This window comes from Pan troglodytes, chromosome 5 (assembly GCF_028858775.2).
Source record: "Pan troglodytes isolate AG18354 chromosome 5, NHGRI_mPanTro3-v2.0_pri, whole genome shotgun sequence".
Lineage (NCBI taxonomy): Eukaryota > Metazoa > Chordata > Mammalia > Primates > Hominidae > Pan > Pan troglodytes.
In genome coordinates, this window is record NC_072403.2 from 25,300,444 (window position 1) to 25,317,101 (window position 16,658).

Sequence of the window (16,658 nt, forward strand, 5' to 3'; positions counted from 1 at the left end):
AAGTTAGATTTTTTTCCCAGACTAGTGGTATGTAATATAATACTCTCTTGCAATGATGGGCAGTGGTGGTAGGCCACAGCTCCCAGTCAGGCGTGCAATCACAAGGGCAAACAACCCATACTCTACAGTGAACTGTGTTGTTAGCCTTCTTTGGCATTATGTTTTGTGTTTTTGTATCTCATCATGTCAACAAAATGTCCATTTTTGACTTAATGACGTTTTCAACTTATCATGGGTTTATCACTGTGTAACTCCATAATAAGTTGAGGAACATCTGTACAAGTCAGTGAAACAAAATTGATAGTACAAAAATAAACCCTTACATTTAAGGTCAATCAATTTCTAGCAAAGTTACCAAGGTTATTCAATGGGAGAAATGATGGTCTTTTTAATAAATGGTGCAGGGTCAGTTAGGTAACAACCTGCAAAAAGATGAATTTAGACTCATCTTACATTCTACAAAAAAGTTAAATTCAAATGGATTATAAACTTAAATGTATGAGTTAATATTAATACTATAAAGAGTTAGGCAGCACATTCTTAGATATGATACCTAAAAAGCACAATCCATAAAATAAAATATTGATGAATTTGATTTCTTCAAAATTTAAAACTCTTGCACTTCAGAAGACATCATTAAGAAATGAGAACACAAGCCATGTACTAGAAAAAAATTATTTGCAAATGAGATATATGACATATAACTTGTATTCAACATATATTCAACATATGTATGTATTCATACATACATATTCAACATATGTATGTATTCAACATATATAAAGAGCATTTACAACTTAGTAAGACAAACAACTCAATTAAAACAGGTAGGCTGGGCACGGTGGCTCACGCCTATAATCCCTGCACTTTGGGAGGCCGAGGTGGGTGGATCACGAGGTCAGGAGATTGAGACCATCCTGGCTAACATGGTGAAACCCCGTCTCTACTAAAAATACAAAAAATTAGCCAGGCGTGGTGGCGGGCGCCTGTAGTCCCAGCTGCTTGGGAGGCTGAGGCAGAAGAATGGCGTGAACCCACAAGGCGGAGCTTGCAGTGAGCTGAGATCGCGCAACTGCACTCCAGCCTGGGCAACAGAGCGAGACTCCATCTCAAAAAACAAAAAACAAACAAACAAACAAAACAGGTAAAAGGCCTTCTTCCCCACCCCACCTCCCCTCCACCCCCAGTGTTGCTAGACCTGTAGATCTGTGTTGAGCCACAGATATGAGTTTCTGTTTCTCAGGATGGGGTTTGTTAAAGTTGTCAAGAGTAAGGCCTACTTTAAGAGATACTAAGTGAAATGTAGAAGACAATGACAGGGTAAAACTGATTACTATGCTCAGAAATCCTTGGTGATATAAGATAAAAATAAGTATAACATGCCTAAATACAGGGTGATAGTTTGTGTAACAGATAGAGATATCATTTGACAGATTGCTTATGCCCATATAGGAGGGAATATGATAATGTATGCAGCTTATGCATATGAGCTGCCAAAACATGGTGTGAAGGTTGGCCTGACAAATTATGCTATAGCATACTGTACTGGCCTCCTGCTGGCCTGCAGACTTCTCAGTAGGTTTGGCATGGACAAGATCTAAGAAGTCCAAGTAGAGATGAATGTAGATGAATACAATGTAAAAACCATTGATGGTCAGCCAGGTGCCTTTACCTGCTATTTGGATGCAGGCCTTGCCAGAACTACCGATAAACTTTTATGGGGTCCTGAAAGGAGTTGTGGATGGAGGTTTGTTGATTCCTCACAATATTAAACGATTTCCTGGTTATGATTCTGAAAGCAAGAAATTTAATGCAGAAGTACATCAAAAGCACATTATGGATCCAAATGCTGCAGACTACATGTGTTATCTAATAGAAAAAGATGAAGATGCTGACAAGAAATGTTTCTCTTAATACATAAAGAACAGCATAACTTCAGACATGAAGGAGATGTACAAGAAAGCTCATGCTGCTATATAAGAGAATCCAGTCTATGAGAGGAAGCCCGAGAAAGAAGTTTAAAAAAAGAAGTGGAACCATCTGAAAATGTCCCTTGCCCAGAAGAAAGATCAGGTAGCTCAAAAGAAGACAAGCTTCCTCAGAGCTCAGGAGCAGGCTGCCAAGAGCTACCTACACTGAACAATTTTCTGTGAGAATTTTTCAGATAAAGACAATAAACTTATTGACTAAACAAATAAAAAAGAAATAAAAAAACAAGCCAAATATTTGAATAGATATTTCACCAAAAAAGATGTAGGAATGCTAATAAACACATGAAAAGATTCTCAGTGTTGTTAATCATTAGGAAAATGAACATCCAAATCACAATGAGATATAATTTCATTCCCACTAGATAGCCATAATCCAAAATACAAATAGAGACAAGGGCTAACTAGAATGTGGAGAAAATGGAGTGTTTCACATGGCTAGTGGGAATGTAAAATGGTTCAGCCACTTTGGAAACAGTTTAGCAGGTTCTTTAACAAGTTACATATAAATTTACCAAGTGACTTTGCAATTCTCTTCCTAGTTGTCAGCCCAAGAGAAGTTAAAGCACATGCCCATACCAATATTTTCATGTGAATAACACTCTCCATAATAACCAAAAAGTGGAAACAGTACAAATTTCCAACAACTGCTGAATGGATATACAAAATGTGGTATATCCCTACAATGGAATACTATTCAGTAATGAAAAAGGAAAGAAGGACTGATACATGCAACAACATGGAATAATCTCCAAAACCTTATGCCAACATAAAAAAGGTAGGCACAAAAGACTACATTTGTATGTATCCTTTTATATGAAATGTCTAGGAGAAGCAAATCTATAGAGACAGAGCAGATTAGTGGTTACCTAGGGCTAAGGTAGGAGAAGGGACTGACTACAAACACAAGCAGAGGCTCTTTTTGGGTGATAAATATGTTCTAAAACTCATTTTGGTGATGGTTGTAAAACTCTGTAATTTTACTAAAAATTATTAAATTATACACTAACATGGGTAAATTTCGTAGTATGTAAATTATACCTCAATAAAGCTTCTGTTTTGGTCATTCTGCAGACATAAAACAGCACCATCCAAACTTGAGGTTTCGATATTGAGACAGATGATGCCACGGACACACCAAGAGGGTATGAAAAAGTTTATAATGCACACAATGAGACTTTCTGGGGATAGCAGAACAGGCTTTCCAAATTGGTCTGGTAATGACTTGAATAGCAAGAAAGGGGAGACCAGCTTGGGGTTTTTATTGTGGTTAGGTGGCAGGACTCGGGTGAGGGTTCTCCTTATGGGCAGGACTTGCATAATTTGAAACTCCCACAATTACCAAAGAAGGGGATATCCGGAATTTATTATAGGCTTCTCCAAATGTGAGCTGAAGGGGATGAAAGATGGGTGTGACTTCAAAGCTGTCAGCAGTCAAACGTCAAAATTGGAGTCAAGTTCTTTATTAAAACTGTTTTAAAAATTATTTTCTACTAGAAGGTCTTGACTTATTCCTGAAGTTATTTTACATATTCCCCATGCACACCACAGTAAACTCTTCCTATGGCCCTTGCCAGTCTTTGTTGTCCATTCATTATTCCCCTCAGTAGACAATGAGCTGCTGTGATCTTTAAAGTCCCACTTCTTTCATAATATGTGGAATACGGTAGACACCATAATTGTTAAAAACAGGTGACAGACTATGTGGAGTGATTAAAAGCAGAAAAGAAGGGAGCAGAAAAAAATCAAGTGGCAGCCGGGCGTGGTGGTTCACGCCTGTAATCCCAGCACTTTTGGAGGCCAAGGTGGTCGGATCACTTGAGGTTAGGAGTTTGAGATCAGCCTGGCCAACACCATGAAACCCCATCTCCACTAAAAACACATAAATTACCCAGGTATGGTGGTGCATGCCTGTTATCCCAGCTACTTGGGAGGCTGACGCAGGGAGAATTGCTTGCGCCCAAGAGGAAGAGGTTGCAGTGAACTGAGATCATGCCACTGCACTCCAGCCTGGGTGACAGAGTGAAACTGTGTCTCAAAAAAAAAAAAAAAAAAAAAAAAAAAAAATCAGGTGGGTGAGGAAAAATCTTCCCGAAAAACCGTGCTCCTTCTATTTTCTACCTCAAGCTCTATGGATGGCTTCATCTTAGATTATTTGACTTCTTCATGTTAAGAAAATGGAAAGTAATAGTTTAATGAAAGTGAAGTTAATATTTTCTTTGTTGCCAAAGGAACAATATTATATGAACCTTAATTGTTTCTTGTTTGACTACTAAGTATATACTTTCAATATTATGTTTTAGTATCCTTAGTTCTTGCCCTTTTACTTCAGCTCCTTACATTCAGAAAAACATTAATCCTATGATTCTGGGTATACCTTGTAAACCTTTCTCTCCAGTCTCTTATCTCCCAATAAGTTCCAGGCTCTACAATACCATCTTTATTCATTGCCTGGTTGACTATAAGTCCTTATTTGCCAAAGAAAGTTCCAATTTACTGTTGTTGTGAAGAAATTATTGATAGATGATTTTTAAGTAATTCAGCCTGGATATTAACTTATGTAATCATGCTACACATTATCCATGGATAGACTTCAGCAATTTTTAACTAGGATGGCAGACCATTCAATTTTAGATCAATCTTGTATAATTGTATATAGCTATGCCATAGTGTTGTAAGGATATTTAGCTTTGTTAGATCTTTCTTTATATCTGTGTGTGTATGTGTGTACATAATTTATAATATAAAGTCATTGAGAAATCACTGACTTAACAGTCTTATGCAAAAGTGCTAGTCTTGGGTATAAATCATGCCTAGGTAAATCATATAATCTCTTTGAGTCTCAAATTCTCTGTAAAATGGAAGTAAAAATCCTTGCCTTGCAGTAAAGCAAATAATGACATGTGGTTGGAAGCTCTTAGAAAATTTTGTAATTTCACACAATTTTAAGATAGTATTAAACCTATTTTCAGCTCCTAAAGAGATGACCCAGATATATAATCAGTTGGGAACACAAGAGAATCATATACAAATATTATCAAGAAGCCAAGAGCTTGTCCATACACAGACTGTAAGTGGTTTGCAAGTTCGGATGAAGGAGTGTGTACTTAGATGATGTGATCAAGGATAGTCTTTGAGGTGTGTGGCAGATCCTTCTGACTCACTAACTCAACACCCACTTCCAATCCATTCCTCTTTACCTAATTGTATTATGAATGTGGGAAATTTAAGTGTTAATTTGTCATGCCTCCTTGCCCATGCATTTGGCAGGCAATACATTTTTTGGTCAATAAAATACAAAATAATGTCTCTCTCTGGGGTCACTTGGGAAAATTTTTGCTAACTTGATAAGAGGACAGATAAGGGGAAGCAAAGCTCCTTCCCCGCTCTTTTTTTCCTTGACATGATGGCCATCAAGTGATGATGCCATAAAAGTCCAGCAGACTAAAGATGATGCAGTGGATTGCCTCCCTCTGGATCTCTTATTCTATGTGAAAATCAATTCTTTATTGAGCTGTTCTTAGTTGGATTTGTTGCAGGCAAAATAACTTTTTAGTAACACAAGACATTTACTTTGTGAGAGGTAAATTATTTCTCTAGTCAAGTACTGGCTGGAAGAAAAACCCCCATTGCAATGGCTACAGCTAGAACAAGCCGATTTAAATACAAAGGAGGCAAACATAGTATAACAGGTTTTGTTTCCCTGAATTTTGTTCCAGTAACCAGGGCCCTAATCTAGTGTTGCTGACAGGATTTCTCACATATGCTTAGAATGCCCACTTGGTTTTGGCCTCTGTTGTTCAGCACGTGTTTCTTCAGAGGGATAAGTAGGTAGATAATAACTATGTGGAGATGAATATTTGAGTCAACATGTGAAAGTACTTTCTAACAACTAGGGCTGCTCAACATGACCCACGTGGCACTTACACTCTTCTAACAAACCAATCCATTGGAGAAGCCATGGAATGGGCTTCCTGAGTGGAAAGCAGGGTGCTTTTAACTCTGAAAGTCTAGACTATCTGATTATGGGTCTGTATTAGAAGTTACCCTTGTGCAATAAGAAGCAGCCTCTTCCCATAAGGAGTTTAGAACATAAGAAATTCTCTGGTGAAGAAAGAAAGATATTGACATAATAAGGAAGTTGTCTATATTGCCTTATTCAAACCTTGGTGAAAACTTAGCTTATTTTGTTTTATATGTGCATTGGGGAGTACAAGCTATTTTCATGCAGTCACCTGTCTGCTTCTGGGGATATCAAGTGACCATTTAGAGTGCTGGCCCAGGCAGCATGGGATTCCAGTTTTCTACTGTTATCTGGCTCAGAAAGCAGCTCATGCAGGCCAAAAAGAAATGAAATGATGATTGTACTGCAGACAATGTAACTGATCTCTTCCTTTAAATGCTAAAGGGACAAAAGTCATTGAGGATAATTTTGTCTACATCATTTCTCCAAGTCTGAATAGCCATGGAATTTCAGACATTTACAGGACTAAGAATTTCTAGTTAGTCTGCAAATTTATTCAAAATTATTTTATGGGCCAGGCACGGTGGCTCACGTCTATAATCCCAGCACTTTAGGAGGCTGAAGCAGGTGGATCACCTGAGGTCCAGAGTTTGAGACCAGCCTGGCCAACATGTTGAACCCCCATCTCTACTAAAAATACAAAAAATTAGCCAGGTGTGGTGGCAGATGCCTGTAATCCCAGGTACTCCGGAGGCTGAGGCAGGAGAATCGCTTGAGCCTGGTTGCAGTGAGCTGAGGCGGAGGTTGCAGTGAGCCAATATTGCACCACTGCTCTCCAGCCTGGGCAACAAGAGCAAAACTCCGTCTCAAAAACAAAAACAACAACAAACTATTTTATGTTAGTCACTTTATATGTATTATCCAATTTAATCCTCACATTAATCATTATCCCTATTTTACAGCTGAGGAAACTGAGACATAAGAAGTACAAGTCCCTTAGCAAATTAACGTGGGAACAGAAAACCAAATAATGTGTGTTCTCACTTCTAAGTGGGAACTGAATAATAAGAAAACATGGACACATTGGGGAAAACAACACATGCTGGGGCCTGTTGGAGGGTTGGGGGTGGGAAGAGAGAGAGGATCAGGAAGCATAGCTAATGGATGCTGGGCTTAATACCTAGGTGATGGGGTGATCTGTGCAGCAAACCACCATGGCACACATTTACCTATGTAACAAACCTGCACATCCTGCATATATACCCCTGACCTTAAAATAAAAGTTGGAAATAAAAAAAGGAAGGATAAATGATTTTTACAAGGTATCAATATCTAATAAGGAACAGAGTAAGATTCAACTCTAGGTTTATTTTGGCTCCAAAACTTATACTCTTACTATGCTATTTACTTGCTTTGTATTATTTAATGGTATATGTTTGCCGAGTTCCACTCAACACTTTTTACCATTTATCTAGACAAAGAGAAACTGCAATCACATGGCAGCTGCTCAGTAATTCCCTTAGGGCATCACTGTGTGTGGTTAAGATACAGCATGATAAGATGGACAAGCATGGTAAAGTGCCTTATATCAAAACAGGACAGATAGATATGCATAGGGGGCATCTGAACCATGTATCTTTAAAGTTATTCTTCATGAACTCCAACCCTTTCATTTTACTGAAGAAAATCATCAAGGTTAGTAGGTGTCAAGGAATATTTTTTAAAAGCAGTGTCAGAGCAGAGAGAGCCATTTCTCCTCTTCCTTGGACCCTTTCTCTTAGTTGCTACCCAATCTCTGATGGTCATGTTTATTATTTAATTTTAAAAGAAAAACAACATGTTCAAGCATTTTAGATAGTAAAGTTCAGATACTACAGCCATTCTGTAGTAAGAGAAGAAAAGGAGTCCATGCTTTGTTTGAAGCTTGTATCACATAATATATTCTAGATAATGATGACTTAAGTGCACACAGAAGTATGTATGAATATGTAAGCACTTTGAAATTCAAACAAACCCTATGGGTTAATCTTTATCTGAAATAGAAAATGACCCGACCAGCACACCAACATACACACAGAAGAAGGAGAGCACATATTTATCCTTTGTAAACTTCTTGCATGTTTTATGGCTTTTGCTGCCTAGAAATTTCTTTTCAGGACTAACTAAAACGGCTCTTACAAAGATTTAAACTCATATCTTGCTATGCTGTATTCTCCACAGACAGACAGCAGGTGGGGAGTTTAGAAACAACGTTTCAGGAGGTGAGGGGGTAGGGTTTTAACCAGGGTATATGCTTCTCACAGCCTCCGCATCCTTCTATGAGAAATGATTGAGTTGGACTTGAACTCTTAAGTTTGTTATTGGCTCCAAAATACCATAATGCTATGAAAATAGGTGCTAATTGTCCCTGTCGAATTTTAACCCCTCTAGAGTAGGATTAGAAGACATAGCATCTTCTAAATCTGATGCTTCCATTATAGAACTGTTTATCCCAGTCAAAATGGATCAGTAACAGGGTTTATAAAGGCCTAGATGATCAAGCGGTTAATCATGCTTAAGCAGAGGGAAGATAACACAATTTTCAACATTCATTTTTTTCTTCTTATTTTAAAAATTGGCTTCTATATGCCCTCAATCTTCACGAGTAAGGAAGAGACACTCCACAGAGATATTGCTAGGAGGCTAAATGAACCACATGGCATGTTGAAGCCTGTACATCAGCAGATGCTGCATCTTCTCCCCTGTAACAACTCACCTTTCTTCACTGAATGCTACAAACTCTTAGCCCTTAACTCTGTTAAACTCATCTCTATGTGTTGTAACCAAGGCAGTCCTTGTGCAGAAAACAGGCATGCATCTTATGCATCTAAATCCACAAAGCCAAAGATAGCATGTGTACCTCTTTATTTCTGCATAAAAGAACACCAAGTTTACACTTCCACTTTATTCTACACCTTTTCTTTATTTGGAATCAATGAGTGGCAGCAAAAGGGGCAGAGAAGGGACTTTCTGAGTATGTATATTAATCTATTTTTCACGCTGTTGATAAAGACATACCTGAGACTGAGAAATTTACAAAAGGAAGAGTTTTTTTGGACTTACATTTTCACATGGCTGGGGAGGCCTCACGATCATGGAGGAACACAAGGAGGAGCAAGTCACATCTTATGTGGATGGCAGCAGGCAAAGAGAAAGAGAGTCTGTGCAGGCAAACTCCTCTTTTAAAAACCATCAGATCTCGTGAGACTTATTAACTATTGTGAGAACAACATGAGAAAGTCCTGGCCCCATGATTCAATTACCTATCACTGGGTCCTCCCATGACACATGGGAATTGTAGGAGTCACAATTCAAGATGAGATTTGGGTGGGGACACAACCAAACCATCTCAGTATGCAAACGCAATAACAAAACAAAACAAAATGGAAAACTACATTAGAAATTTACATGTACATAATTATTATATGTATATTTCAGGAAATGGCTTCTTTGTTATTTTAATTTCAGAACAGCATTAAAAACTATAAAACAAGATTTTAAGCACTTTCCTGCTGAGCTGATGACTTAATTTATTTTTTTAATTTGTTATAACCACACAAAAACATACATTCTTTGGTGACCTCAGCAGCCTGAGTGCTGCATGTATTATTTGCTTTAAGAGATGGATGAGGTAGCAGAGGCAATTTCTTATGGAATCCCTTGGTTTTCACCTCCCTGCTCCACACCCTTCCCTACAAATTTGGTTGCCAATTCAGCATTATGAATTTATTAAGTGTTCTTGGTGTGTTTAATGGGGGAGAGAGAGAGAAGGTATAAATCGTAGGCTAAAAAATAAACAAAAAACAAAAAACTCTGCTTTCTACATTCGCCCTGCATCTTTTCGCTCCAATGCGATAGAGGACTCTCTCATCTTCCATAAGATATTCATGTTCACATTTAGCTTGAGGCCCTCAATGTTCCTAGAGGGTTTCAAAACCCTCAATGTTGCAATAATGTTTCAACCTGTGGTTTTGGATATTTCCAGGGACTAAGTCATCCCCCAAGTCTCCACAGAATACCCATGCTACCAGATTATGAGGTCATCATTATTACCCTTTCTTGATAGTATTAGCTTCTAGTCTAGGATTTTTGGTGTTTTGGCTTATTTTTTTAAATCTTGCTATCTAAAAGAATAGTAAACGGTAGTTCAGAGCTTAGGTAAAAGACATAAAAGTCATCTGTGTTACATATGAGTGTTTGAAGGAGAAGTTAAAGATCTGACTGCTAGTGGTAATGAACTAAAGCCCTCCCTGTATCCATTTTCCAGGAATACCCCTGAGGGTAAGCACCACAAAATGGCATGGATTCCCCATCCTGCCAGTAGTACTACTAGCTCTGTAGCATAAATGAGGGTCAGGTGATAGGAGCCAAGAGGATTTTGACAAAAGCAGCATTTCTCACAGCTGCAGAAGGGCTGCCACAAAAGAAAATTTAGGAATTCAAAACTTTCTCTGACTCTTATTGCAAATTTAGATGGCTACTGTTGTATAACAGTAGAAATGTAAATCGAGACCTAAAAATGTTTCTTGGGTGGAAAAATGTTTACTACACGATATTTAGTGAAATAAGAAAAATGCAAAACTAAATGGTATGAACTCACATTTGGAAAAGAACAGAAATGAAGCTAAAACAAAACATCAGAGAGAGAGAGAGTTTAGAAAGAGAATGGAGGTAATTAGACAAAAATGTTAATAATAGATGGTAAGATGATCTATGGTTATTAAATTTTTAATACATTTTTGTGTTTACTATAAAATAACAAAATAGATATTCTAAACATATATTTAGGGGGAGAGAACTGTTAAGAAACTGTCTTACAGCCTTAACTGGTTTAACACATAATGATCACATCTTTCACATTTGTGCCATCTTGTCATGAATTATTTCAATTTTCCTCCTCCATAAAAATTTTCATCTCGCCTGTTGGAGGCTGAAAATTGAAGGCACTAATAAGTCAAATGATCTTTCAATTCCCATCTAATTATAACAGAGTTTAGATCGATGAAAAATCTTTAATGTTTATTATGAACAAGGTATCAGGGCTGAAAACAAAAGTTGCTGGGCTAGTAAAGGACTGAATGTGTCATCATGAGAAATAAGTTAGAAAAGAGTATAAAGTGGTAAAAAAAATTTAAAAGAGACCATTGTTTGCAAGAAAATAAGCAGGGTAAGTTGTGTGATCATATTTCTCACATTAGAGGTGAGATCTCTGATAATCAACAGTTTGTCCCAGTTGGAACATAATCACAATGTTTCTTTTTCTTTTTCTTACCATGGGGAAACCTAAAACATGTACTCCATGAGTAACAACTATAACTATTATTTATTGGTTGTGTGCCATGTGCCAGATTTATCAGGAAACCTGTAGTACAATATTTTACACATAGTGTTGTGTTTAATTCTAAGAAAATATCCCATCTTTATAATAACAAAATTGTGGCTGAGGTTAAGCCACTTGTCCAATGACACACCCATAAAAAGTGCATAACCCACACTTGAACCCATGTCTGTCTGACCCTGAGCCTATGCTTTTTCCAACATTCTACAAAATCCTACAACAGGTAATGGGAACACAGGATATTATCTAAAAAGCTGGTTGGGCTAAGAGAAAGCTAGGATTCCTCTTAGGGAGATAACTTTACCTTTGGTTAGGAAGTCACTTCAATTTAATATTGGGTTATGAAGGTTGAATTAGTTGGGATAAGACAACAGCAATTAAGTGATTTAAGGCACATAGAAATGTCTTTCTCACTATCATAATGATCTAGGGGGTCCCAGTTCAGGGCATGGCTCTCCTCCACGTGACTATTCATGAGCCCAGTCAGAGGTCATCTCCACCATCTTCAAGATGTGATTTCCAATATGTAACCACTCCAACCCTTGGGAAGGAGGAAAGAGCACAGAGGAGCACACACATGAGTATCTACAGGTCAAGCTTGGAAGAGGCCCCTGTCAGTTGCACTAGCATTCTGCTAGTGGGAGCAGAGTACCCTGGCAATACCTCCAGAAAGAAGACTTGAGTTGAAAAGACAAAGAAGAGCAGAGGTTCCGAAGGCAGTAGAAATAGGCATTGTAGCTAGAGCCAAAAGGAAAAGCTCTAATCAGTCTTGGAGAAATTTGGGCAGGCTGAGTTTCCCAGAGTATGGGCTTTGGGGCATCCAGCCATTTTCTTGAAATATTCACTGAGGGTAGTCCCAGAATGCTGGAGAATTTGAGGATATTCTGGTTAAAAATAGCATGGATAGCTGTGGTAGAGAAGAGTGATCACTAAACTTAAAAGCAGAAATTCAGGCATCTTAATCCAGACTTTGCTACAAACTAGTTGTTTGATTTGGGGTAAATCTCTCCATCACCCTAAGCCTCAACTTTCTATGTCATTAAATTTTAAAAAATGTTAATTACTCCACAGGGTTGTTGACTAATGAAATGAGATAAAGTATGTGAAACACATTGGGACTTGTAAAATGCTATACAAATGGAAGGTAAAACAGCACCACCGACCTAGAAAATGCATTGAATATGACCTTTTCACATGTGTTTGAGGTATGTTCATGGTTAATAGTGGGGAGAAGAGCAAGGGCTAAAAAACACTACGAGGGCGAAAATACACTGCAAAGAAGCTATTTGGGGTTGGAGGAAGATTTGAGTGAAAAAAAAAAAACCATACATCAGTGATACATTAGTCATGTTTTGAAAGGAATTTTGCCAAAAATTTGATCAATCTCTTCTTCAATATTTGATATTTTTACCCAGTGAAAAGACCAAGACATTTAGAAATGCAGTGCACAAGAGAAATTGCGCGTATTTTAGATTTAAAATCTAGTCGGCAATTAATTTTGCTTGTGTGTGTATGTATGCATGCGTGCATGCATGTGTGCATTTAAACGATGCTTTCTAATAGCTTTGATTGCTGCAGTTTCCTAGATTTTACTTGCCTTTTGCTCTGTAGAGTTAATTAAATACCACAGAAATGTATTTACTATCTCAAGTTCCACACACTCGTGAGGATTTTGTCATTGACTTTGGTCCAAACAGGACACCTTTAGGAACATAGCAACACTTATCTGCTTTTGGGAAAAGCTAATGCGTCATTGACATGTCAGTATTGCTATTTCACCTCTTAATGTCCCTGGCTCACCTAGTTATTATGTATATCAAAAATATCCTTGGAACTAGGAGTTAATTTCTACATACTTTTAGAATATATTTCCCAGTGAAGGGTGCACAGGGCCTCCTTGTACATTTTCTTACAACTTCCTGTGATCTGTAATTGCTTCAAAAATAAATACTTTTTCCTACATATATATAAATAAATATATATTACATATGATATATGTAAATATATATAAATAAATATATAGAACTTTTTTTTTTTTGAGACAGAGTCTCGCTCTGTCGCCCAGGCTGGATGGAGTGCAGTGGCACAGTCTCGCCTCTCTGCAAACTCTGCCTCCCAGGTTCAAGTGATTCTCCTGCCTCAGCCTCCCAAGTAGCTGGGATTACAGGCATGTGCACCATCACGCCTGCTTAATTTTTGTATTTTTAGTAGATATGGGTTTTTGCCATGTTGGTCAGGCTGTTCTCGAACTCCTGACCTCAGGTGATCTGCCCACCTTGGCCTCCCAAAGTGTTGGGATTACAGGTGTGAGCCACCATGCCTGGCCTCCCTACATATTTCTATTACATATCAGAGTACAGAAAATTTACTTGGAACTCTGGTTAAAGCATTTCTGTCACCTTCCAAATGCAGTACTTGAAATACTACCCACTGGGTTTCAGGTAAAAGAGGATTTTCCATTCAGATGCTATCCAAGTTATAGGACAAAAAGGATTTTCTAAAGTTAGGTTTCTTAGTAGAAGGCATCCTTTTAATTCAGAAGCCACTGTGAAAAAACAATTAAAAATGCAGTCATTAGAGCTAAGTTCTTCCTTTTGACAAAACCCCCAAGGAAAAAAAAAAGGACACTCTGTAGGTTTATAAAAATCTATTGGGTGGGCCTTCTCAAAGCATTGTGATCCAACCAAAGCACTGTTACTTGGCATGTATTTTAACACTTCAAAGAATATTTACTGAAGGTTTTTAATGTGAAAGCTACTGTGCTGGGATTGTAGAGAAAAATGAAGACACCATCAAAAAAACCCAGTCACTTAGGCCATTATCTTTAATCCCTTCCTCATCCTCTGCATCCAAATAGCCTGCAGGTTCTATAGATCCTACCTTTTCCACAACTGCCACATCATTCTCTCTTATTCCCATTCCCATTGCTACTTTCTAAAGTCATAGGACCAGCTCTCCCCAGAATAACAATAACTGTGCCTCAGACTTGTATCTCTCCAATTCTTTTGTAACATCACCATCAGTATTATTTTTTTCAAATTGAAATATCATGTTGCTCTTAAAATCCCTTATTGACTCACCATTACCTAAGCTATCTATTTTCAATTCCCATTTTGTACAGTGAGAAACTTCTTTAAAGCAAAGGAACCTCAACATATTAAACAGTTGAAATCAATTGGTATTGTATGATAATAATTTATCTGATGAATCCAAACTAGTTTATTATAAGCCCAGTCAATGAGAACATGGAGATATTGACATTATCACCAAAATTTGAAAACAGACTTGTGTATAAAATTGTAATCTTGTATCAGCCTCAATATCCAGTTTTATTTCTGAGTTTGGTTTAAAATTTAGAGTAGTTAAAAATAAAATCCACCCTAATTCACACTGATAAATACTTGAAATTAGGAACAGGTTTCTAAATAGTTACTTTTGCAAACTCATGGTATTTTTTTTCAATTAAATAGAATGACAGAAGCTTTATTTTGAGGATTGTGCAAAAGGATGTGAATTTGGCAGCACAAGTTAATTGCACTGGTCATCTTTAGTGTATTTCAATATGATTTCTTACATATTTGTGAGGGGTTCCTCCTTTAATTGCAGTTATTAAAATAATTTTAAAATATAACAATATAAAATTCAAATCAACAACCATAAAGCAGAATCAGGTCCAAACTTCTTAGCATATTAGTGTGGCCTACGAAACCCTCTATTATCTTGTCCTTGTATACTTTCTCCAATTTTGTCTTCCCATCTTTGTCCCCAGGCTCTAGCCCCTATCAATTATTTTTGGTTCTTTAAAAATGCTGTGATTGTCAACCTTTGGTTTCCTGTCTCTCACGTTTTCCTCTGCCTATAATGTCCTTAGAGTTTTCCCTTCTATAGAATCTCACTTCCCTCCAGAAGGTTTGGCCACTCTCCTTATGCCCCATCTACTCAAGGGAAAGGAATCTGCATTATACCCTTTATTGCATTTATTTGTTATTACTTGTAACCTTCATCCCCAGACTTGATGGAAGGACCATGTGTTGTTCATGTTTGCAGTAAATTTACATTGTGTCAAGTTAGCTTAGCAGGAAATACAATTCCCAGAATTCCCTGTATGGCTTTTCATTGGGGTTGGCATAAGCGAGAATTGTGCAAGATTCAGAGGCATATGTGTATCAGCAGCCATTCATCCCTGGAGGTCAGCGTAAGGCACCAATGGCTGCAGCAGCTCACAAGCATCGTTGCTGATTCTGGCTCATGCTGTGGTGAGAGAGCAGCTGCTGAGCCCACAGCTTCTCTAGGCCCTGCCAGATTCCACTCCGGAGCTTCTCCAAGTCCAGGGCCAGCCTCATTTGCAGCTCCATGGCAAAGGAGAGTAGCTTCTTCTGCAGACCATGCATGTCATTGATTTCATGCATTCCATGTTGCCTTTACAAGTTCTATTTGTCCTCACTTCCCCTGCTTCAGATCCAGCGTTTCTTCCCAACTGCTGACCTGCCATGTTTTCAGGTCCACCAGACATAGCAGTAACAGCCTTCTGTGGACTTCTTCATGAGTGCCTGCAATTGAGTAAGGTCTAATTCCTAGAATAAATTACTTACTTGATATCATTCATAGTATTTCTACTTCACAGATCAAGCCCTACCTTATACAATATTACACTCCAGAATGTAATTCAATATTTGATCCTCAGCAGGTATTTGTTCAATAAATACTCTTCACTCTCATTAACAATCATCATTAACCAATCTGGTGGCAAAAGTAGGAAAGATATAAGCCAGAGAAGAAATTAATGAGAACCTTAAGGTTTGGCTTTATAGATACCAGAACAATAAGTCATCTTAGATATGATTATGTACAAGGTGAGTTCAGAGGAGATAAATATGTAAAAACAATGTCTGCACATTTTTTTTCTGGGGAGAGATTGGGCCCATTGCTTTTTAACAGATTCTGAAAGGACCAGTGTTATAGGTACAGCCTTTATTTTATAGATGTGAAAATTATAGCTGGGAGATCTTCACAACACAACAGAATAATAACAGAACACAGGCCAGAACCAGGTCTTCTGATCTTAACTTTTATTTTCCTTGAACTCTAGCATGGAAAATAGCACTAAAACAAAATTTTAATAACAAAAATGCTGCAGCAGGGGAGAGACAATGAAAGATACTGTAAATACTTCTGAGCTCTCAGCAGCCTCAACCTCACTAATATTCTTATGGAACCCACTGACAATTGGCAGTCATCTGTCTATCTTAGAGCAGGCAGGTGAGCACAAAGAGTTTAAAGCATGGATGATGATCAAAAGGCTAGTCTGGATGTATTCAGAGGCTTCCAA

At 37.8% G+C, this 16,658-nt stretch overlaps 1 long non-coding RNA gene and 1 pseudogene across 1 annotated transcript in view; one reads left to right on the plus strand and one right to left on the minus strand.

Moving 5' to 3' along the window:
• The window catches only part of LOC134810172 (uncharacterized), a 498,390-nt gene that overhangs the window by 44,148 nt on the left and 437,584 nt on the right, over positions 1–16,658 (minus strand). The window lies entirely within an intron of this gene.
• Positions 1,245–2,760, plus strand: LOC100609281 (large ribosomal subunit protein uL18-like; annotated as a pseudogene).